Source organism: Cygnus olor, chromosome 8, assembly GCF_009769625.2.
Source record: "Cygnus olor isolate bCygOlo1 chromosome 8, bCygOlo1.pri.v2, whole genome shotgun sequence".
NCBI classification, from domain to species: Eukaryota; Metazoa; Chordata; class Aves; order Anseriformes; family Anatidae; genus Cygnus; species Cygnus olor.
The window spans coordinates 18200411-18223894 of NC_049176.1; the positions used below are offsets into that span (position 1 = coordinate 18200411).

The window sequence follows — 23484 nt, forward strand, 5'->3', positions numbered from 1 at the left end:
CCTGTGGCTCCGGCCGCCGCGGAGGAGGAGACGAGCGCTCTGCCCCCCTCCCCCACGCCGACACCCGGCGGAAATGACGACCGGGGCGGCGCCTCCGCCCTGCTGCGCCGCGCGGCGGGCGGCCGGGGGCGCGCGGCACGCGGGGACACGGCGCCGGCAGCACCGGGACCGGCGCTGCCCCCCCCCGCCCGGGGGCCTGAGGGGGCCGAGGGAGCGGCCCCGGGCACCGCAGGGCACCGCAGGCCGCCGCCTGCCCCCGGCCCCGCCTCGTCCAAGGTGACCCGGCGGCCGCCCCCGGTGCGGTTACGGGGCTCGGCGTCGCACCACCGACAGCGTTGCGAAAGGGAGCGGGCTGCCAGGGAGGAGTTGTGGTGGTTTTTTTTTTTTTTTTGGCTTCTCCCTTTTGCCGCCGCTCGTGGCATAAATAGCTCCGGCTACGCTTTTTCAAATGGTATTGTGACTTTCGAGTCGATGATAGCTCTCTAAATAGATGTATTTGAGTGTTTTCGCTGTGGAAGGAAACGCTTATCAGAAAGAAGGCTCTAGCTTGTTGTGCCTTGCAGTGGTGAGAGTGGAGAGCAGACGTGGTAATCCTGTGGCTCACAAGCAGTATATATTCTGCCAGGACAATTTAGGCAATACCCAGCACCTTCTGGCAGCATTCCTTGCCCAGGGCTACAGGCTGCCCCCCCTGCGCTGGCAGCAGTAGTCCCGGCTACCATCTTCTATTAAAATTCCCACTTGACACCCTGGGCCACCTGCCTGCCCAGCACCCCCCGTCTCAGCCTAACACTGAATGACCTTACCCTTTGTAGGACAGTGCTTTACATGCACACACCAGTGTGCAATCAAACCAGGTACCACTGGAAAATTTCAGGTCCCCTGAGTCTGTACAGTGGTGTACACTACATAAATACCAGACAGATCTAACCAGCACGGAGCTCTGCCTTGACAGGGGTACAAGCTGCCCAGACTACCTGGTTGCAAGGTTCTGGGAACACTTACCTGAATTATCCTGATGTTTTGTACATTGAAGACCCACCAATGAACCATTCAGTTAAGGGATTTTCTCCTACATTTTCACCTTTTCACTGTCATTATCCTGATCTGTGTGATGTGGCTTGCTTCACCTGAGTATCTGTGTTTTTATGATTAAAAAAGCAGCCTCTGAAGAAGCCAGGTCTTTATTGGTTTGAAGAACAGAAACAAGACAAACACAGTGAGGAAATAACCTGCAAACCATTGGGAGCAGCAATACTCCTACTGTTGAAGAGGACTGTCACATTTTGCCACAGCTGGAGTGTCTTAATTTTCTAGGCACTCACCTAGAGGTTCAGGGAGTTCCTGTTAGTTCATTCTCGCAGGGAAGAGCAAGTAGATTGCAATGGCCAAATCTGCAGAACGAGAAGTTAAGCTCGGGAAAAGAAAAGGGTACTTTTGCAATCGACCATCACGATCGCTCAGACAATGACAAAGAATCCAAAACAAAACAAAACCTGAGGCACTGTTACATTTCAATAGATAAGCGTCTGATGATATTGTCACAGATAAAGATGTTACCCCGGTTTTAAACATTTTCCCCACTCCAGCCATCATCATTTTCATCTCAGCCAGATTGAATCTGAGTCAGCTGATTTTCATCCAGGTGCTGACAGGCATTTTGATATCCTTGAGAAGACAGCAGCAGCACTGCTAACAAATGAGATATGCTGCAGTATCTTTAACATATTCTTGGCATTAGAGCTCATCCCTTCACTAGCAAACTATGCTGCACAGGCTCCATATGTGAGGATCCACCAAGGTCCAATAGCCATTACTACCCTCTGGGATTTGCTGGACAAGGATTGGCTGGTCAGAGCACATCTTTCTGCAAAATCCTGTATACGCACACACAGCATGCATATATATGTGCAGCAATGCATTATGCTAGTTCTCAAATAAGCACATGCCTGGAATACACATGCAGCACTGATACATTTGCATAAATGTTTACACCCAAGCACTCTCATAATCAAAAACATAACATATAACACGTCAACAGTGCTGTGAAACATTAAATGAACCACTTCCATGATCTCAGTATTATGTATCTAAATGAAGATATACAGACTCAGAGCTGGACATTCTCATTCACTCTGCATACACAACTGATGCTATCTTAATAGGTTAATATTAATGAATTAGTTGCACAACTTATCAATGTTTTGTTATAGTATATTTTATGTGTATATATAGTTAGCATTCAAAGCACTGACTCTAATTCTAGCCCTTAGCCCTAATTCTCGCTCTGCCTTACTTAACTTCCTTATATAAAATCCTTTGACGCCAAAGTGCCTCATGTCACTGCTCACACAACAGCAATCTCTTCTTTAAGTTTCTTTCAACACAATTGGTTAAACAATCAAATCATGCAAATATGAAAAATGCTCTGTTCATATGTTAGAATAACTCAGTAATGGCACAATCTAAAAATTTTAGATTTAATTTGTTTTGCTGATTTGTGTAAGATTTAAAAAAAGAATAGCTATGCTGCAAGAAGTTCAGCCCAGCGGTTTTAGAACTATACACATTTAATGATGTAGTTTCAGTGACTCACAGTGGGTTTTAATCCATTTTTCTACATATTCGTTGGGTACTATTGATTAGGAATATCCTAGCAAGACCAATCTTTTCCTCTGATAAAGCCTAAAGCTCTGTAGAAGATGTATAGTTCCCTAATGAAACTTGTAAATTCAACTCTACGTAGACTCGGGACTAAAAATGAGAGGGTCATTTCAGGACAGGGAAGATAAATTTCTGGTAGATTGGAGGCTCTCACATGTGCTTTTAATGAAAATCACTTTTTCATACAGTAATTACTTCTGGAGCCACATTTCATTTCACTCAGTAATCACACCAATTTCTAGATGAGATAGCAGCATTTCTGCAGCAACTACAATAGTTGATTTCAATACGGATTTGAAACAAATCACTACATTTAAAGCATTCCACAACTTAACTTTCTTCCCTTGCATGTAAGGTGGGCCTGCATTGCAAGGGATTGGCATATAGAGTCTGATAGCTTTGTACATTCATACTGATAATTCTTACTCTGAGCATATAGGCTCTGCTCAGGTAATGGATATGCACCTGCCTTAGTTGGTATTCTCTTGATGTGGCTTTAGGATTGCAGCAGTGCTTGTAAATTGCACAGTTTGAACACCTGTCTTTACTTTTCCCTAAATCCCACATTCCGGCATCTCTGAATACCACTGCCAGCTTCCTCCTCTACTCCTAAACAGACTGATATATTTGGTATTTAACTCTTTGTTTTCCTTTCAGGTTGTTCCAGACTACTGGCACGTTTCCTGCTGCCAGCTAGCCTGGTGTGGGATGTTTTTCTAGCAGGTTGTTGAAGTGTCAAGAAGCATGTGTATCTCTTGGTGAATATAGAAGCTATTTTCCAAATTTTACAGCTCCTGACCCAGAAACAGGAATATTCATTGCTGCAGCTTAATTTCAGATGTGCCAAGAAAATATCAGCTATGTCATGTAGATATGCTGGGGGAAAGGATGAAAGCTCAAGTACAGCAATTTCCCCTGCTCCATGCAGTAGCTGTACAGAGTGATACAGTACATCATTGTGCATTTAAGACCAAATCCATTGATGCCCGACTCATTGCTACTGAGACCCGTCCTCACAGAGAAGAGCAAAAGAAAGGTCTTACGCTGTGTTTCTACAGTATCTGAAATTACCAGCTCCTGAATCCAAATGAAACTAGAGCAACTTGCTACAACAACTTGCTCTATCAATTGCCCTGAAAAATGCTCATTGATGCACTCTGACTGTGAGTCCAGGAGGAATCTAGAGCCTCAGGAAAGCATACTGTCCACCTGTGACTGTTGCAATTTTGTAAGACATTTTAGTTCAAAGTGGGAGGCTTTTTAATTAAGAATAACTTGAGGTTCCTTCAGTGTGACTAGGTACACTTAAAGGAAGATGCTCCAAAGGAATTTTACACTTGCAGTCAACACTTTGCCACTTCCATCCTTCCCTTCTTGGTGCTAGACATTTCCCAGGATAGGCACTGGTCAGAGAAAGTATTTAAAACATATAAACAATATATAAACACTTTGCTTCTATGTTTTCTTACTGCTTTTAGCTATACCTGTTTCACCACAAACCTCTCAAGAGTCATAAGGTTGGAAGGTGGTGATTTATTTTCTTTTCCCTGGTGTTTTAAATATAGATTAAAAAAAGGAAACTTTGAGCTGTGCTTCTGCCTTCCTTCAGTATTGCCTCTTGACAAGATAAGATTTGTCAGTTTTACTATGGATAGTAGATATATATTCATTCATTGGAGGTACTAGGTGCTGTCTTGTGATCAGTGTCCTACTGATTAGACATGTTTTTTTGCAGAGATAAATTACAGACCTCCTTAATGGGTAAGTCCAGCTGCTCAGTTTTTGCCCTTTATCTCATATGATCATTTGGGAGAAGAGGTATAGTCTCTCACTATCAGTCAAACAACACTTCTTTCAGTTGCTTATTACTGTTCTGCAGATTCTTCCATGTTTGTAGAAGACACTGCCTGCAAATTTGTGATTCAGAATGAATTACTAATAACTGTTAAGGAAAATTCTTACTGACTGACTTCCGTAACTAACTTTATGTTCCTTTTGTGTATCCTGCTGCCGTCAGCTCATTTTAAAATTTTCCTTATTCACATCAAGAGAAGACCTTAACTTTTGTACACAGGTGTCCAAACATTTTGAATCCATGATAGATTGCCTAGCCAAGAAAAGCAAGATAGTAAAAAAATATCTTGATTTGCTTCACTCTGAACGGTTGTTTGTGTACACAATATAAGAGCAGAGAAGAACACTGAAGAAATTAATTGCATGTCTTGTTCTTGCACTTTAAGTAGATCAGCAACATATCTGGTTTGCAGCACATGAACTATAGAAAGAGTGAAACTTAAGTAAAATGAATGGTATAGTTGTCTAACATAGTTCCAGTCTAGTCACAAAGTTTGAATAACTTTGACTACACAATGAGTATTTCTATTCAAAACGTGTAGCTGTTTAATAAACTGTATATTAAAACATTTTCAGTGCACTTGAATCTTCATTATTTGCATGCTTACTGTAATTTAGATGTGATCAATATTATACTAATGTTTGTTCTTACTGTGTATTGAGTATTGATACTCTGGATCACTTACCTTTTGCAGAATAAAAAGATTAAAACAAAAATAGTAGTGTTTTTAGATTTCTCTTTTTAGGCCTTTTCTACAGAGATCTCCAAGTTAATTACACTTGTTAATTTAAAGTACATTAAGCTATATTGAATGCCTCTGTACGTATTTTTATTCAGAATTAAAAATGACCTTAATTCAATTTAGTTTAACTTACTTTGGAAGTGAAATAGGCTACCTTAAATGAAGGTCACTTTAATCCTAACTAAAAGAGTTCACACAAAGAGTTTATGAGGCTTGACTACTGCATCTGAAAAAAATAGTTTAGATTATTTCACAGTATCACCATGCAGAGAATCCCTCATTCTAGTTTAAAAGCTTATTTTTCACTTTCTAAGAGGTATTCTTATAATTTTATTTAGATAACAGAAGGGAAAATACATTAGAATCATGCCCAGTTGGAGTGGATGTCAAAAAAAAAAAACAGTATTACTAAATACTAGAGCACAAGAAAACAGTGTTTATTGAGAGACATCAACTTTTTTTTAGAAGACATCTCTTACCTGCTTTTCCTTCTCTTCTTGATGTCCCCTGTCATTGCACAGTGATGTCATGCTGTGTCATCTCTTGGTATGAAGACTTACGACAAAAAACACCAATTTTTGAGCTTGTTATCACCACTTGATTTCTTTTAACTGCTAGAATGAGTTAGAAGGAAAATATTCTGGTCAAAACTCCAGTGCAGATATCTGTGTGCATTGTATATCAAAGACATTGACGTCTGATCATAGTTACATGATGTAAGAAGAGTCTTCTAAGAGAGAACTTCTTTTACTTAGCATTACATAAGTGGACTTAAATAATTCTTCGTACTCATCTCACAAACAGTGGCACCTAATTAACAAAAAAATACATAAGCATGGCTTTTAGGATATGCTTTCACCTTCACTGCTTACATAGCCAAGTAGAAATTTGAATAGAGTCAGTGTAGACTGTGGCATTAATGGAATGGAAAGCAAAATATATTCAAAGTATACTTTACTGAAATGATCCTGATAAGTAGAAAGCCCAAAATAAGTTCTTCTGTTGTCCAGTGTTCAGTGATTATTCTGGAGCCAAGGTGCTCTACAGGGATCCTCTTTATTTCATGATACAGTTTCAAATGCTTCTGCTTGACAGAGCATATGTATCTGCAGAACTTCTAAGACTAGAAAAATTATGCCTCTTTCAAAATACTAAACAATTCCTAGCATCACGTATACCTTTCCCAATGAGTTTAATAACAATTCTTAAACAATTTGAATATCACACAGAATTCCTTATGCTTATAAACAAAGTATTATCCATATCATTAATGTTTAGCTGACCTCAGAGATATTCATATCATGGTTTATATTCACAGATCTGCTTGAAATATCGGTGATACTTCTGCTGGAGGCAGAAAATCCACATTTTCATTAAGTGCTAGGTCCCAAAATTTGATCTTTTAAACTTTTTTTCTTTGCTTCCAACCAAGTGATTTTTTTTTTTTCCCAAGCAAAACATGAGTCTGTCATTTCTTTCCTCTCTTTTGGTATTTAAAAAGTGTTTATGTTTTTTGTTTGCTTTGTTTTTCCAGAAATGTGATTTATAAGATACAAAGCCACCAACTTTGCTGCTGCTCAACAAATGTTAGTCTGACTTCAAAGTGTCACTAACGTTTGTGTTGATTTGCATCATATATTCTTACTGGATCGTATTCACTCCTTGCTGACAACAGCTTCCAGGATCCCAATCACTTTAAATAGAGATGGGATCAGTCAGCTTTATTTATATTTTTGTAGCTATTCACATGCCAGTTCTTCTCAGATGCTACTGTTACCAGCTCTCTAGTTGTGTGGGTTTTGTTACTGTTTCTCCATGAGATTTTTGTAAGTAACTACCGGCTTCTTTTGTACATACTCTGCAAATCTTTTCACAGCTTTAGTATCATAACATCATTTCAAACAACCCAATAAATTAGGAATAACAACAATTAGTATTGACATACCTAAATCCAACCTTCACTGTATTCTACTCAAGTGCCTGTCCTATAACTTGTGTCCCCCAGTCATATATCATTACTGGGTAAAGAAGTCTAGCTATGAAGCTTTTTAAATGCAGAATCAGCTCTTCAGCTGTAATATATTTAATAGTGCTCTCTCAAAATAGAAAACCAGTCTAGGATGGCTCTCCTGGTTTATTATTTTTACCTAGAAGCATGTTTTTGAACAGAAACAATACATTTTCTGGGGAAACACAAACCCTGAATTTTACCTGTTTATCTTTCTCCAAGCAATTGATTTTCTCAGAGGGTTATAACACAGGTCCTAGAAATAATGGGATATGTATTACATTCAATTAGACGTGCATAACTACTATTTGCTCTTGTGGTTACATCATACTGTTTTTTCTTTTGCACACACCATCTTCTGCAAAGGTCCTTTGTTCATATGAGAACGGTCATCTCAGCCAGAGGTGTTAACAACATACAGTTTGCTCATGGTTCACAATCCTGGTGCTTGAAGAATCTGTCAAATTAATACAAGCTTTTGCTTAGCTTTCAGCTTCTCCTATTTGCTTTATTTGTGTTGGTATTCCTTGTTTATGATTTCAAGCTCTGCATACTTTTAAAAATCTAACTTCTTTGTCTTACAATATTTTGAGCCCTTGGTCACATCTAAGGTGTCAGAACACTATGCAGTCCAATGCTCTATTCAAGTACCATTTCCTTGGCATATTCTAAATTGCCTCATCTGGGGTCTACTCCCAGCAATCTATTACTGTACTATTCCCTCTCCATTTTATTGCAAACCAGGGGCTAATTAGCTTTATAGAATTGGAAGGTTTTCTTAAATATAAAAATCTTCAGTAGTCCTTACCCTAAGACAGACTAATGCCATGCTTTATCATAATACCTTGTAACAGGCAAAAATATACTGAGCTAAAATTTGTCACCCCACCTGTATAAACTACAAAATACTTTCAAACCTTCAGGTTCAAAATATGTAACTTTCATATTTTTTTTAATTATTATTTAAAAAATTTTTTTTAGAATATAATACTCCTCATTTTTTTGTAACAGCTTTCAAACTATCCTGTTTTGCCTGGATTGCTGAAAACTGCTAAATATGCCAAATGCACCAGCACTTGCTATTTTCAGAAGGAAAACCTTCTGGTTGACTTGCTTTTAAATAACACCTAGTGCTTCCAGATGTACATTGGAGTGTTCTTTTATTCTTTTCCAGTAGTTTCTGTTATTTCCAGAATTTGAGACTTTAAATGCTCTGATTTCTTCAGTGTCTTTCATTTCTTAATACTGCCAGTGCCATAAATGAGGAGTCATTCTAGGTTCAGATGATTACAGACATTTTTTAATCATGTGCATCAAGTGCCTTTTCCTCACACTTACAAGACAGAAAACAAACTGTAAGGGAACATTTACACCAGTAACCTTTCATTATGAAAAATTATAAAGAAAATTATAGTATTGCATTTATAGGCATGAATCAATTGAAAAGACTCATGCAATAAACAAACAGTAAAAGCCACTTTCCATCTAAAAAAAAAGCCAACAATAAAAACAGCCAAGAAACAAACTTAGAAATTTTTGAAGATCTATTTTTGGTTTGTATTTCTCCTCCTAGCTTTGTCAGACAAGTATCTATGGTGCTAGCCAAGAAGAATGTATTAATCCTCAGCAACATAAAGAGGTTATTCCAAGTGGTTGTAATACAAATACTGATGTAAAAGCTTTTCCCTCTCAACTCTGGAATCTAAGATGTCACTGGCAGAATGTGGTTTGATATCAGATGTTCTGTACTTTCGATAGTTGCATGACCAATCCAGCAAGAGAATATTTTCAAGCATGTTCTTTTTATCTCAGAGATCTTTGACTTCTACTTGCATTTAATCCAAGACAGATTTACAGATTTTTTTAAAACCCGATTTAACACCTGAAACGAACTCATTTTCTAATAATAGTTGACATAAATATGCTGCTCCCAGTGAAACTTTTTTAAAATCCATGTTAAAAGATTATAAACATGAAATACAGGTTTTTCACAGGAATGTGAAAGACAAGTTTTTTTTTTTTGTTTGTTTTCTAAATTAGTATTAGGTATTACCATTTTAATTGTCACATTTGCATGAAAGATCTCCATCCATTCTATTTTGCACAAAGGGCAGATCTATTCCCAAGGAATATATGAATAATATGTCTACATATAGAAATTAACTTACAGCACTGGAAACCAAAGAAATACTTGAACTACTTTTAAATAATTTCTGGCAAAGACAATTAATCAAGATCTAATAGAGAACATATAGCCATACAGATACCTGACACTGTTAGGGATAACGTTGACACTTACTTATGTTATGGCCAGATGCAATATTTTAACTTGGGGTGATGCAATTTTGTGTGGATCACTTAAAACAGATACCTTTGAATATCCTCTGGATCTTTCCTCAGAGATCTAAGAAGTGTCCTTTTCCTAATGCTAGAGACTTCAAGAGCTTTTAAAGGAGCCTTTAAATACACTAATACGTCTTCTCACACTCTGCCTTTATTCCTTTTTTATCCCTTTTTGTCTCCCTTCCTCTCCTTTCCCATTCCATTCAGTTTACTTACTTTTTTCCCCCTCTGTTGTACTGCAAATTTACTTACAATGTAATTATTTTTTAATAGTTGAAAGCTACTGAAATTCAGCATCACACTTGGATGATGGTTAGCATCCCCTGCTTTGTCCAAATAATGGGGACATTAGATCTCATTTTCACTAACAGATTTGAACATAAATATGCGTGCATGTCTAAATGAGTTGGGGCCCTACCTGGTCATTATTAGAAAGACAAACCACAGTTGAGATTTCTAATCCCTTGAGCACACACACACACAGAGGCAAAGTCCATAAAAGCCTTTGTTGAAGATAAAAGTATTTTTCCTGGAAGTTTAAAACAAAATCCTACTTCATACTCAAAAGAAGCTTTGTCATCAGTGGCACCAGGATATTATCTGTAGTACTGGACCTTGGTTATTCTATTTTTGCAGCTGTTCCTTCTTATAAAGCATCTTAAAGAAAATACTTTGCTTACATGCTGCCATAACATTCCACCAGTGTATTGCAGAGAAAGGAGCATAATTAGCCATATTTGTTCCATCAAGGTTAGTATAGGACAGAATCTGATTGGGTAAAAAAGACATTAGCAATGGTTCTCCTACGTAAGTAATTTATTCCTATAATTTCTTAGGTATGCTAAGTATGATAAATGCAGGTTAGTTTGTCCTTCATTTAAAAGTACTTTCTTAATGGAAGATAGGGGAGGGATATTTCTTTTCTAATCTGCTACCTGTTTGAATGGGGAGCTAAATGTTTTAAATAATGATCCTTTTACATACAAATAATACAATCAGTGCCAATACTTATCAGTTGCACAGTGCTTTTTCATCCATAAGTCTCAGGTTGAGACAGACAAATGATGTCAAGGGCTTCTGGAAGTTCCAGTGCTGTTAGAGAGTGGCAGTCCCCTGGCAGCTGGGATTTCTAGGGAGGGGAGGAGAGAAAGGCTGGAAGAAGCATGGGGAAAGCAGCAGAACCCCTTGCGAAGGGCATCTTAACCCTGCTGCAAAAGAGGAGAACATTGTAACCACAGTAAAGGAATAAAATAGTGCAGAACAGAAGAGATTTTGAAAATGGTAAAGGGAGAGAATAAAGAAGCCAGAAGAACTACAGCACACACACGCAGAAAAAGCAGAGAACACAAAACAGATAAAATCGTTACAGAGAAGAACTTTTAGAACTTGTCTCATTCAACAGGAAAACACACTACAGTCTTTTAAGACACAAAATTGCAGGGGAGGTAACACATTCAGCTTGGGAAGAAAGAGTGCTGCTTATGGCTAGAAGAACCTGTGCTTTTGTTACGGTCTCAGCAATGCGTGAGCAGTCCAGGTTTGTCCTTGGCTGTGCGGCTGCTCTGTGCACAGAGCTTTCTAGTCACTTTCCAACAGTTCCAAATAAAATAATTTGCAGACCTTTGGTCTGAACAAACTGTTTTAATGTACATTTGGACATTCAAAACTATGTCCTAACTTTGCATAGGGCCTCCATTTTCTATCCTAGTTGATATAAAATGTCATAACCACTCAATGGAATCACTATCGCTTCTTGGACAAATCAGTCCTCCAATTTCATGGGATTTTTCCTATAAAATAAGGAAATTTAAGCTACATTAATATTATCTATTGTATTCATAGAACGGTTCAGGTTGGAAGGGGCCTTAAAGATCATCCAGTTCCAACCCCTCCGCCATGGGCAGGGAAAAAAGTCACGGAAGTATGTTCTCCCATCTGAACCAAACCCAGACTTCATCATGATTATGTAAAGTATGGTTGTAGCAGTCTTGTTGATTTTCTACAGAAAGTAGTTTTGAAGGAATTCAAATATGCTCGTACATCAGGCTGTGCATTTCTCCATAAGCAGGGCACTCTGAAGTTCATTGCCTTTCTGTGATTTGGATACTATAGCACAAACAGGATAGGCCCCTTTAAATGTCTCTGGTTTATCTGGTTGCTTAGGACAACCCCTGTAAACATCAGAAAAAAAAGCTGGGGACCATGAGGAAAAAAATAGGTCATTTTGGAACAGCCAAACTCTGTGTATCCGTACCTGTATGACGAGACAGTCTCTGTAAAAATATATATTGCACACTTCTCTTGGAACATTTTATACTTTTAGTCTGTACTTGTTTTATTTTCTGATATATAGCAAAAATAAATATTTTCTGACAGTTTTTCCTCTCATTTTCTACATTGCTTGTGATAAATATTTACTGATTTAATACTTATATATATATATATATATAATGAAATGAGATTATAACAAAGAAAACCAACTACACAGAAATGAAAACTCTGCTTAACATTTTAATTTGACGGCGTGTTTTTATTTTTGAGGTAGTGGCTTTAGAAAGGTGAAGAGCCTGTCAGAAAGCTGATTAAAAATAGTTCTGGGAAAATTAAAGTGTTACTCTTTCCAATATTGCTATATCTAATTGGCAACTAAATAGAGGGGTTAAGTATTAGCTAGACAGTAGGTATTTCAAAGCTTACTCTTACTGACAAGAGCCTTGTATGCTGTTTCAACCTTACATGCAGTTCCGTAAAGTTAAATAAAACCAGCCTGACAATTGTGTCCCTGATATTTTGGAACTCAAGGTTTTTGTTTATTTTTTTTTCAGATGATACTTTAGAAGTGAGATTAAAGTTTTATCTAGTTTGTGTCCTCTCCTGGCCTTCACTACTACTACTTCACTACAAAGAGTTACTTCAGAAAATGATTAGTATTACTGCCCTACAGTATTACACTTCTGTTCTGGATTTAAAGTGTAGTATTCTTTCAGTGTATGTACCCCTTTCATTGTTGTCTGCAAAATAATTGTTATCTGTGGGAGATAGACAAGTGAGCTTGGTCATACATGAACAAGTTAATTTTGAACTCTATGTTATGCCTGTAATTAAGAAAGAAATCTCCATTTACTTCTCGTGAATGTTGTAGCTCTCTACCTTGTACTTGGTATAAAAGTAGACCCCAAAGTAGCTTATGGAAAACCCATGACAGTGTCATTATCTCATGTATAAAGCCTATGTTTTTGTGATTAGATAATGAAGAGTCTTAAGGAATAAAGTTATTAAGGTAACTGAACCTCACAAATGAAATATTAAATAAGTTTTTGGTTGAATGCTAGGAACGTTACTCTTCCTTTCATTTTTCTGAGAGAGAAGAAGGAAACTAACGAGTTTCTTGTTCAAGTAATCCAAGTTCATATTGTTTTAAATTTCATGTAGTCTTTAAATGGGGACAGAATAAAAGGAAAATATAAGTGAGGAAAAAAAATAGCAAAACAATTTAAATCTTCCATAACTGTCAGAGCTTTGAATAGTAAAAATCTTGTCAAGTTTCCATCGTCCTGCTAATTTTGGTGTGCTTTTTATAAAACAAAGTTATCCTGAGTCAACATTTCTCTTCCACCTACTTTATTGCGATAGACATTTAGTCTGATATAGAAGTAGGATGGGACTTAGAGAGTAGCAAACCCGCAGTCTGCCACTACCTGCTTCAAATTATCAGCTGAAAAAAACCTTTCCTTTTTAAGTAGAAACATAGTCCTTTAAAGGAATTAGGACTTTTATTAAATTGTCTTTTCTACGTTTGAATCCTATTCATTTTAAAAGAATAAAGCATCTTTCATGATGATGCAAGTTGTTATTTTTTTTTTCCCCACCCCAAGGAAATCCACATTAAACACAATAAAATCATTTCATGGCATACTGTTCCTCAAGTCTTTAGTTCATACATCTCAGTTTATTGTATAACCTCTGTTAATAAATCCTTTTACTGAGTATTTTACAATACAGGTAAATTCAAAGCTTCTAAAAGTAATAGAACAAAACCAAGTAAACATTGTTCAGCTTATAGAAAATATTACCTATGCCTAGGCATCCTTAGCTCTCCTATGAGTTGACTCCTATGCTGCTTATCTTTCTAGAACCAGAAATTTTTATTATAAATACTAAACAAGATTCAATTGAAAAGATTAAGCAAACAAAATTGTGTTGATATATATAGAGGTTCCCTCTATTCAACAGATCAAATTAAATTTCACATACTCATCTACACAAACATAGATAAAATTCATACAAGACACACGATACAAAAACACATTATGAAAGGCAATATAAAATAGAAAATCTTACGTGCTATTGCAGAGCTTCAAAGGAAAGATACCCCCCAAATCCTCCTTGCTATGAAAATTATTGTATCAGGCTACAGAGGACACTAATAAGCCTTAGTGGCTCTGATCAGCCCCACCTGGAGGCTCCCCCACACCCTTCAGAGCTCTATTTATTCTGCCCTGAGCCCTCAGTTCCTACTTAGGCTATGCTAGAGGAATACTGATACCTTGCATAGACCTAGCCTAGGTACAAAACTGTTGTGTAGTAGCTGTATCTCTAGGGTGGCTTCCTAGCTTGGCTTTGTACCTGTCTCATCACCACAATATTGCCTTATGATATGGGCTTTTGATTGGTTCCAGCTGCTGTCTCAGGTCTGTTCTGCTTACCTTGCCCAGATGATATGAGATGGGTTGCTGAGGCTCTTGTTCTGTGGCAGGGGGATCTCTCTTGGCTTGTGCTCCCATAATGAGCAGTCATACTCTTGCTGCCTCCTAGCACGTTGTATTTCTGTAATATAAATTTGAATTTTCTTAAGGTCATGTAATTTACAGAAGATTCAGAGTACTGCCCACAGCCCAGATGCAGTGAGTACTGCCATTCAGTGCTGTTTCTTGCATGAAGACCTGTCCCATGTAAACAGATAGTTGTTCTGTTTTACTTGCTGTGCAGTACAAATTCAGCCTTGGTAGGGTTTTACCATATGTTGCTAAAGAGATTACTGTGATTCTAACCTTAACTATTCCTATAAATGCAGATTGCTAGACCTTGACCCCCAGTATGTGTCTTTCTACTTTTTTCTCCAAAAATATTTTGCTGCTTTTATTACCCCTATGTTCTCTGCTGCAACATCCTAATTTGAATGGGTGAGAGGCAGTGCATGATGCATTCAGGGTGCCCACCTGGCCAGGCTAAGAGGCATTTGAGGAAACCAAATTGCAGTGCAGAGGCACGTGAGCATCTGACCCTGTGCATAAATAAGCTCTGACAAATCAGAATTCAGTATGTGTAGTTTAGATGGCATTGCGTCATGCAGCACAGTGCACCTTGTGGTATGGACATTAAGAAAAATTTTTCACTGTTCATGAAACTTCTCCATCTTACTACACTGGAGAAGGTAGTATTGATTCTGCTGTCACTTCACTGTGCTGCTTTCTTTCAAATCTAGTAATGAAATGACTTTGAGTTCAGAAATGCTTTATCCTCTCTTCCATGTACCGCATGGTTACAGACACATTTAGCGTTCTTTTTAGCAAGAGAACAATAGTATTTATATTACGTAGGTGGAAAAAACAACATACCAGTAAATACTTAAAAGGATTCTGTAGTCCTGTCATAGTCATTAGAAGATGCTTGTCACCCTTGCAAAATTTTATAGCTGGGGAAAGCATTTTGCTTGTATTTAACAACCCCAGAACTGATCTATTCGTGCAGCTAGAAACTGCTTTGAGATACAACGGTAGACCCATGGAAAGAAGTTTTTGTATCAGCTAGGATTTCCAAAATCTTAACTTTTGAGGACTTTTTGTGTGCAAATAGTGAAGAACGAACGTGTTTCAATGTTTTAATGGTGCATATTAATGAAATTCCAGCTTCAGATTAATGTTCTGTCTACAGCTATATTACATTTAAATATCAAAACTTCAATAGCCCTTTTTATAAAAAAACTATGTATTTCTGCGGGATAGGATTCTTTAGGGTTTAGTTCATGTGAAAACTTGTATCTGGACCTGCAAATTCAGAAAGATATAGATACTGCTGTATCAATACTATGTAGAATACAAATTCTGGAGATAGTACTTATAAAGTAAAATTATGTGATTTAAAACTATTAAGAAACATGACAAGGATATAAATTAATACTCTGTTAACTTTTGTAACACAGCCTATGACATCTAATCATCTGAGCACATGAATGGGATCTGGGAGGACTTGTGTACTTTGTTCTGCCAGAAACTCCAAAGGTCATGTTCCAAGCAAAGCATGAAGTAAACTTGCTAAATGCTGAAAACAGATTTTCTCAACCTTGTATGTATTTCAGATCTTTATCTACTGTGTGGCTTGCAACATAAATTCATTGCTGACATGACATTGAACCAATAGCACTGGGGGGAAAAAAAATTGAATCTGTATAATGGAGATGCATAATATTTACCTGCTAGCATTGAAAGTAATGATTGTGCAGGATTGTCAAGTGAATGAAAGACTGTCCTGCCTAGGACAACCTCTTCATACAAATTTTAATACTGTATGTAAAAGGATTTATTTCTCTTCTTCACAACCCAAAATTAAATTAACAGTGTATCAAGAGACCTTAATAATGAAAATAAGTAAAAAATTTGAGATGTCCATAATTGAAAGAAAAGACCTAAAACCTCTCTAGGTCAAAAAGCATAGATACCAATTATCTTTACTAAAAATTGTTAAGGTGGTAGAAATGCAATATCACACAAAGTAGTTCTCACATTGCAATACACCAAACTAATGAACTGATCCCTCCAGACACAATTTCAATGAACCTGTATGAAACAGCTTTCAGTTACGCTTGGTAAGATGCTGATTGTTTGAAGAGGCTGAGAACTTCTTATACTATAGAAGGGCACACTAACAACATGCAAAATACCACAGCTTTTTTGGTGCAGAAATTTTTCTCCATTTGTTTTTCTTCCCAGTGATTCCTGACCATACTGCTTAAGTAATGGTTTACTTCCCATGTCCAACTGAAAAGCACAAGCTGCTCACACGTCTACTTGGGCCTGCAGGCCAGCAATACCATAGATAGCCTTTGATAATATTGTATGATCTTATCCCAGTTTGTGAATATTTATGAAAACTATCTCCTGAATTACCACATCAACTTAGTTGACCAACAGATATAAATTCCCGCTTTCCTTCAATACGACTCATTTGGTTTTACAGCTCCCATGCAGTGGAAATTTTTTACTGGTTGATGGCTGCTCAGCATAAAGAAATGTCTTTCCAAACTGCTTAAGTTATGAGACTCCCTTTTTCTTAGGGCAGACAACAGATAGGAATTTGACAAGGTTACTTGAAAAAGTACCTCCAAGCTTTGATTACTAAACAGATAAAGACACCCTGAAATGATATCTTTTGTGGCTAAAAATAAAGTGCTCATGTCTTAAAGCCGTTTAAAACCATGCCTGAACTAAAGGGGCCCCATTAAGTTTGTGTAATTGACTACAGTCTGCGGATGCCCTTGGTACTATGGTATCTGCTTACATCAGTACTGAATTTCACCCAGAGCGTGTCTGGAGTGATGAGGACTATAAAAAGTTATTGTATGAAATACTGTGTTATGTCAATATTATACTGCTACAGCTTGTAAATTCGCATTGATCTGTATAATAAAAGATGTTTACAGCGGCAATGAACTCAATCAGACACATGGCACATGTTTGGTGATGTATGGTTTAAAAAGCCATCTTGCTGGGCATTTGATTTCCAGGAGATAATCCCAGACAGCACTCTGAAGATTAGAGCGATGGGAGATAAGAAGCTGTGACAGGCTGGCAGTGTCTGCCTGAATGCCATGCCCTATTAGTAGGTGTTGGTGCTGCTGGGAAATTGTTGCATGGATTTTAACACACCAAGCAGATGGCTTATTATAAAAGAAATGGGTGCTGCTCTTCAAAGCAAAAAATATGAATGGACTGAGGAGTCTTGCAGACAGAATCCTAAGGGAATATAAAGTGTAGGATGAGAGCTTGAGCTGAATCTTGTTTTTTGACTGATAATGCTTTTTTGGAGTCAGACTCTAGGACATAGGTGATTTTTAACTGCGCAGACTGTTTGGATATAGTTTTATAGCAAGCTGGAAAATGCACCTGTTCAGAAAAGCCTAATTAACTACTTACTAAATGTATTTAGAGAGGAATGCTGTGCAAACAGAAGAAAACACTTGGAATTAATAAATTTCTTATTGTACATCCACATGGTGGATTTGTTTCAAAGCTTTTGAACTCCATGATTGTTATCTCAAATGGTTTGAAACTCTGGCTTTCTGGTATTCCACAGCACAAACAACTGCACGAAGATAAAACCTGGTCCAACTCCAGAGGCAAAATGCAACTTCCAGTTTTCTGGGTCATATCAGATTGTGCATCCCACTGCACCTCCATAAGGTGATGGTTGAGTGGACAGGAGAAATGTTTTCATTCCAAAGCCTATTTTGTCACTGTTCAAACATGAGTAGTCTTTGAAGTACTTAATTATCCCCTGTGTAATTTGAAGAAATATTGACTGACTTTGACATGGCTTACAAATATTCAGCATTACAGTGCTGATAATTATTCAGGGAGTAAGTTACCAGTAACCAGAAAAGTAAAATAGGAATGGTGTTCAAATAGTCTTCCCCTTAAAAAATAGGATTGATCTGATTGCCTCACTCATTCCTCTACTGTAACACTTTAAGGCCATAAAAGTACCCACTAATCCTGTGTGGAACTGTAGAAAAGCAAGTTTAATAGAAATATGTAGATTTCTGATGGCACATTCATTCCTGGTCTCTAGGGTTTTTCAGTCTTTGTCTGTTTCTTTGTGAAATTCATCAGATGATCTTCGTGCCCTAAAAGATATTTCCTTCTGTTAGTTCTACTTACAATAATCATCTAGGCACACATTATCTTGAGGGCATCAGTGTTCAGACTGGCTCAATATTCAAACTAAAACTCGATTTAATGTTCCTAATCAAGCATCTGGGTATTTAATACCCAGTTGCAATGTCTTACTAAATTGTTACCTCTAACACTTCAACTTGGGGTAGTGAGTACCACTTACTTTGAGTTATTCAAAATGCAGATCACATTAAAAAAGAAAAAGTAAATCTGATCTGCTTCTAGGAAACAACAGCTAAAAGCACATTTTGGAAGAGATTAATGCCTGCTGCCTCCCAGTAATGGAGATGAGAAAAAGCATTTGTGTGGTCAGACTCCAGTCTTTTCTGGGAGGCTGTGCCACAGACTGCAATTTCCCAGCCGAGACCAGCATCCATTTGTAGCAGTCCTCCTTGGCAGAGCAGAAGCATTAGCTGCACCTTGGAAGTGAGGCTGCCAGAAAATGTCTCCTGGGAGCAGAGCAGGGAGGGGGCACGGTGATATTTTCAGGCTCCAGTTTTGCCTGGGAACTATAAACCAACAGCTGGGTACAATCTCTCGTCAGAAAGTCCCCTTTGTGATTTGCCACTCTCCCTGCTTACATAACATGCTTCAGTTCAGCATGGGGGCATGCCTCAGGCTTTGGGGTATAGGTTTAGGGTACAGAAGGGGGTCATACAGCTAAAAACAAATACAGGATCTAACGTAGGCCCACAGCAAGCTCTGACCTGGAGATTACATGCAATGCATGTCAACCTTTTAAATCATTTCATCTGCAGTCGATGGCATAGTTCCAAATGACTCTAACGGAAAGAAAATCAGACCTTTCCCTACAAGCATCCTGTAGCACAGCTGTGAGAAAAATAAAGAATGCTTACGTGGGGACAGACCTGGATCATGTTGCCTCTGCTTTGGCACGTGATTTTTCATTAAAATTTAGGTCTGTTCCTACAAACACTAACCTACATAAGCTAGCACGTGAATTTCAATGAGATTATGTATTTGTGGACAAATTATACCTCTGCTTCTATTTTTTTGACAAGCGTAACCAAGGTTTGAGCAGTAAAGAAACGATAATTTCTGCATATCTGTAAAAACCACAATGTAAACTGTAAGGAAAACCAATTAAAAATAACATGTCTGTGAAAGGTATGAATTTCTTCAGATTTACAGGCTATGCATCTGTACTGCACAGGAAAAGTCTCCCGTCTCTTTTGTATCCCCTGAAGGATTCCTTGTGTGGCTTTCTGTCCTTAACAGCCAGCCTGGTGTTTGCAAGACCCCCCAGCCTGTTCCTATTAAACTAGCAGCTTACCTTGCAGGATGCTAAAGCAGGAGGAGAAAAAAGATACACTGCTGACCGACTCACAATTACATTTTCAATCAACTTTACGTGCTTTGCATCATTTTAGCAGGTTTCAAATTGTCATATTTCCTCGGTGCTAGGTATTAAAAAATATTAAAAATCTTTATTTGATGGATGTTTCTCCTTTTTTTTTTTTTTTTTTTAATTTTCTGCTGAACCATTTATGTCATTAGGTCATACGTCTTATGCTAGGATGCAAAACATTGTAGAAAAAGCCTGAAAGGGCTCTTCCGGAGTTGCCTACAGCACGCAGAGGTTTAAACACTGGTTATAAGACCAAACAGGAAGGGGAAAAAAAAATATTGAAAATTGACGGAAATCAGCACAGATCCAGGGATTTCAGCGGCGGCCCGAGCTGTCGCCCGCGGTACCGTGAGCACCCGGAGCCTCCTCCAACGCTCCCCGGCACTGGGGCAGGGCTCGGGAGCACCCCGGCTGCCAGAGTCAGCCCCGGGGAGGGCCGAAGCGGGCGGTAAGGGCGGCTCTGAGGGGAGGAGCGGGAGGACGGCAGCCCGCCAGCGGCGGACCCGTCCCCGCCTGAGGCGCGGTGGCTGCGTCCCGCTCGCGTTCCCGGGAAAGGACACGGCATGGGCCGCTCCCACTGCCGGCCGCGACGGGGGAGGCAGAAGGAGACCGGCGGCTCCGAGGGGCTGGTCCCGGTCCCGGTGCCGCCTCACTCCGCGCCGGGTACACCGCGCGGCTCGGTGCGGTCACGTCCCCGTGTGGGCGGGCTCGGCCTCCTCGGCGCCGCCCGGCCGGCCCCCGGCGGTGTCCCCCGCGCAGGGAATGGTTTGTCCCTGCCTCCCAGCCCTACGCTCCCGCTCCTCCTCCCGCTAGTGCCCGGCTCGGCGGGCGGCGGAGCGGGTGTTGTTGCCTGGGGGGCTCCGCCGCACCTCACCTCGCCGCACCGCCCCTCACATCACTGCGCCGACCGTGAGGCGCCCCCCGAGAGGAGCGCGGTGCCGGGGCCGCCTCGCCAGGTAACGGTGAGGGGAGCGGCGGGGCGCCTGCATCCCCCCCTCCGCCCGTGCCGCCCCTGCCGGCGGCCGTTTAACCGCCGTCTCCCCTCAGCCCCCTGCCCGCCGGCAGTCGGGGGGGCTCCGCCGACAGCCGGGCTGCTGTCCCCGGGGAGAGGCGGCGGAGCGGGGCGGCTGCCCGCCGTGATTCAGCATCGCCGCCTGCGCTGGAGGATGAGGAAGAGGAGGAGAAGGGCGGCGGGGAAGGGGGGGGCGGGGGAACGGGCGTCAGGGGCGAGAGCATGGCTGGGGGGGACCGGGGAGCGAGCACCGAAACGGGGGGTGTGCCCTCGGGGGTTGTGGCCTCGGGGTTTGCATCCGCAGTCCGGCATCTCTAGCGAGGGGCTGGCCGGCTGGGGCCAAATGGTACCAAATGGTACCGAAAATCTGCCGGCAGAGGTGCCCGGTGGAGGCTAGATGTAGGGCAAGCTGGAGCTCTGGCGATGTCAGTCTCCTCGTCCTGTGCTCGCTGCTGGTGGCTGAAGGTCCGTGCTGGGTCAGTTTCTACATTTGAAGCCTCACAGAACTGTGAGCAAAAGGGGAGGCAGTTGATGCTGCATTTGAACGTGTTGCTGAGCTCAAAAACCGATGTAGGGTCTCAGTTCTGATCACGCTTGTGCCTTTCTTATGTACTTGCAGTTTGACTACCGAAATCCGAATGTATTGCTTCTCAAAAATACCCAAACCAGCCATGCGAAAAATAGCTGATACAGTATTCCTTTCTGCCCCAAACCTTAACTGATTGTTAGCACCTGCAGGTGCTGCCTATCCAACTAACACTCACAGAAATCTCACTGGCTGTTCTCGCAACTGAAAGATGAGAAGTACTTTTGTGTGTGGGAATTGGTTGTCACCCAAATTCTGTAACGTTATCTCAAAATCTACAGAGTGGTTTGGCATCAGTAGTTTTTGCCCCCGTTTCGGGTACAAGGATGTAGTTTTTCATCCTAGAAATCCTATTTCCCAGAATAGAAAATTTGAATGGAATACTTATCAATATTACTTTGAACAAAAGTATGACAGAAGCAGATGTAGTGCCGGGGGTTTTTCCTACATGGTGAGCAAACATACCATCTATGCTAGCAGAAGAAGCTATTAATTTTGAAGCCAGATTCTCTGAAGACAAATGCTGTAATGTTTCAGGAAATGATGTGAGCTGCCTCACATATAGTATGGGAATTCTTCCTTGAGGAAGGAATTTTTTTTTACCTGTAGGTATCAGTGATATTATGCAAGAAAGTCTAGACCACTGGTTGTCAGATTTTTTCTTGTTCCTTTTTGAAAGATGCCCCCTTTCTATATTTCTGATAGTTTGGGTACATGCCACGTACTTCCAAAGAGGTCTACCCATCAATTTGGAAGTGTTAAAGAGGCCAGGAGATCAGGCCCATCAGCAGCTATTTGGTAATTATACTGGCAAGTGAGGAACCATTTCGGTAGTCTGCGGCTCAGGTTTGCAATTAACTAATGGTTTGTTCCCCATCTCTTCCAAAGTGACCGGTGTTAAATGGGCAGCATAGATTAGGTTGTGGACAAGTCTGAAGAACTGGGATGTGAATTGGTCAACAAGCAGTTGGACAATAAACCATCTTGAAATCTTTTTGTATAAATATGATTTCTTCTAAGATCTTTTTCATGCTGTAAGTTTATAATGAAAGCCATAAATATTTATTTTGAAGATGAAATGTGGCATACTTATGGTGCCCGCTGAAAGTGCCTGCTTTGAGCTGTCAGCACCAAGAAAGACTGAAGCATGATTTCTTGATTTAAATCATCTCCATCTGGGGGTATTTATTATATGGTTTAAAAATGTCTGCAGCATACATATGGCAAATGAGTCATTTTTTGTACTTCCACGCTTTCTGATGTTCTGTTTTTTCATTTTTTTTTCCCATTATAATGTTGTATTAATAGATTCTTTTATATGTATGCATTCATACAGATTAAGAACATGTTGTTAAAATCCTTAGAAAACCAAGAAAATTGAAATGAAATCTTGATGTCTGAAAAAGAGAAATTAATGATAGCATTTCCCCAGCTACCTTGTATCTACTTGCATAAAACTAATGTCTTGTCTTCAAAAATGGGTGTGACAACGTGTTGCAATGTGAACCACTAATGTTTTTTGATTTTGTGCTACAATTTTATTGGTGTAAAGAAAAAATATTGACATCAACAATGCTTATTTTCCGTGTCTTCAAGTTTCTGCAGACCTTCAGAATATTTGGAGAGTTATCACTGCCCTGAAGTGTTGTGACTTTTGGGCCAATCCTAAATCATAAAAGCACTAAAATCATATTGATAGGCTTTATTTCACTCCATAAAGAAAAAAATGAGTGCTTGTCAGTCTTTTACTTTTTTCATGAGGTATTTCCATCATCCAGAGTTGACACAGAGACTCTATAATGGTCTGAGGGGGGAGGGATTAATCTTTTCCTGAAAGAGGGCAAAAGGCTGTGTGAAGATAGTGGGAGTTCATTTTATTTGGAAAGATGCATACAAACTGTCAAAGTTCAGAAAATTCATTGCAAGTACCACAGCATATTTTTCAGACGATATT

The 23484-nt window shown here is 39.6% G+C and overlaps 1 protein-coding gene and 2 long non-coding RNA genes across 11 annotated transcripts in view; 1 reads left to right on the forward strand and 2 right to left on the reverse strand.

The window, feature by feature from the left end:
• Nucleotides 1–1182: 1182 nt before the first annotated feature.
• Nucleotides 1183–10743, reverse strand: LOC121073822. Of its 2 annotated transcripts, XR_005821960.1 has the most exons (4): nucleotides 10597–10743; nucleotides 6220–7726; nucleotides 5741–5875; nucleotides 1183–4939 (listed from the first exon to the last, which is right to left on the reverse strand). It is a non-coding gene; the product is annotated as an uncharacterized LOC121073822 (long non-coding RNA). The 2 variants fall into 2 exon arrangements; XR_005821959.1 differs by lacking the exon at nucleotides 6220–7726.
• Nucleotides 10744–13698: 2955 nt separating this feature from the next.
• On the reverse strand, nucleotides 13699–21145 carry LOC121073823. The gene is made up of 3 exons (XR_005821961.1): nucleotides 20807–21145; nucleotides 14319–14439; nucleotides 13699–13741 (listed from the first exon to the last, which is right to left on the reverse strand). It is a non-coding gene; the product is annotated as an uncharacterized LOC121073823 (long non-coding RNA).
• Nucleotides 20043–23484, forward strand: part of TTLL7 (tubulin tyrosine ligase like 7) — a 72878-nt gene continuing 69436 nt past the window's right edge. For 5 of the 8 annotated variants that reach the window (XM_040565238.1, XM_040565236.1, XM_040565233.1 and 2 more), the window contains exon 1: nucleotides 20045–20888. The gene's annotated coding sequence lies outside the window, so the exon portion shown is untranslated. Of the gene's footprint in view, nucleotides 20889–23484 lie in introns of all 8 variants that reach the window. The other 3 variants (XM_040565240.1, XM_040565239.1, XR_005821958.1) reach the window with 2 other exon arrangements.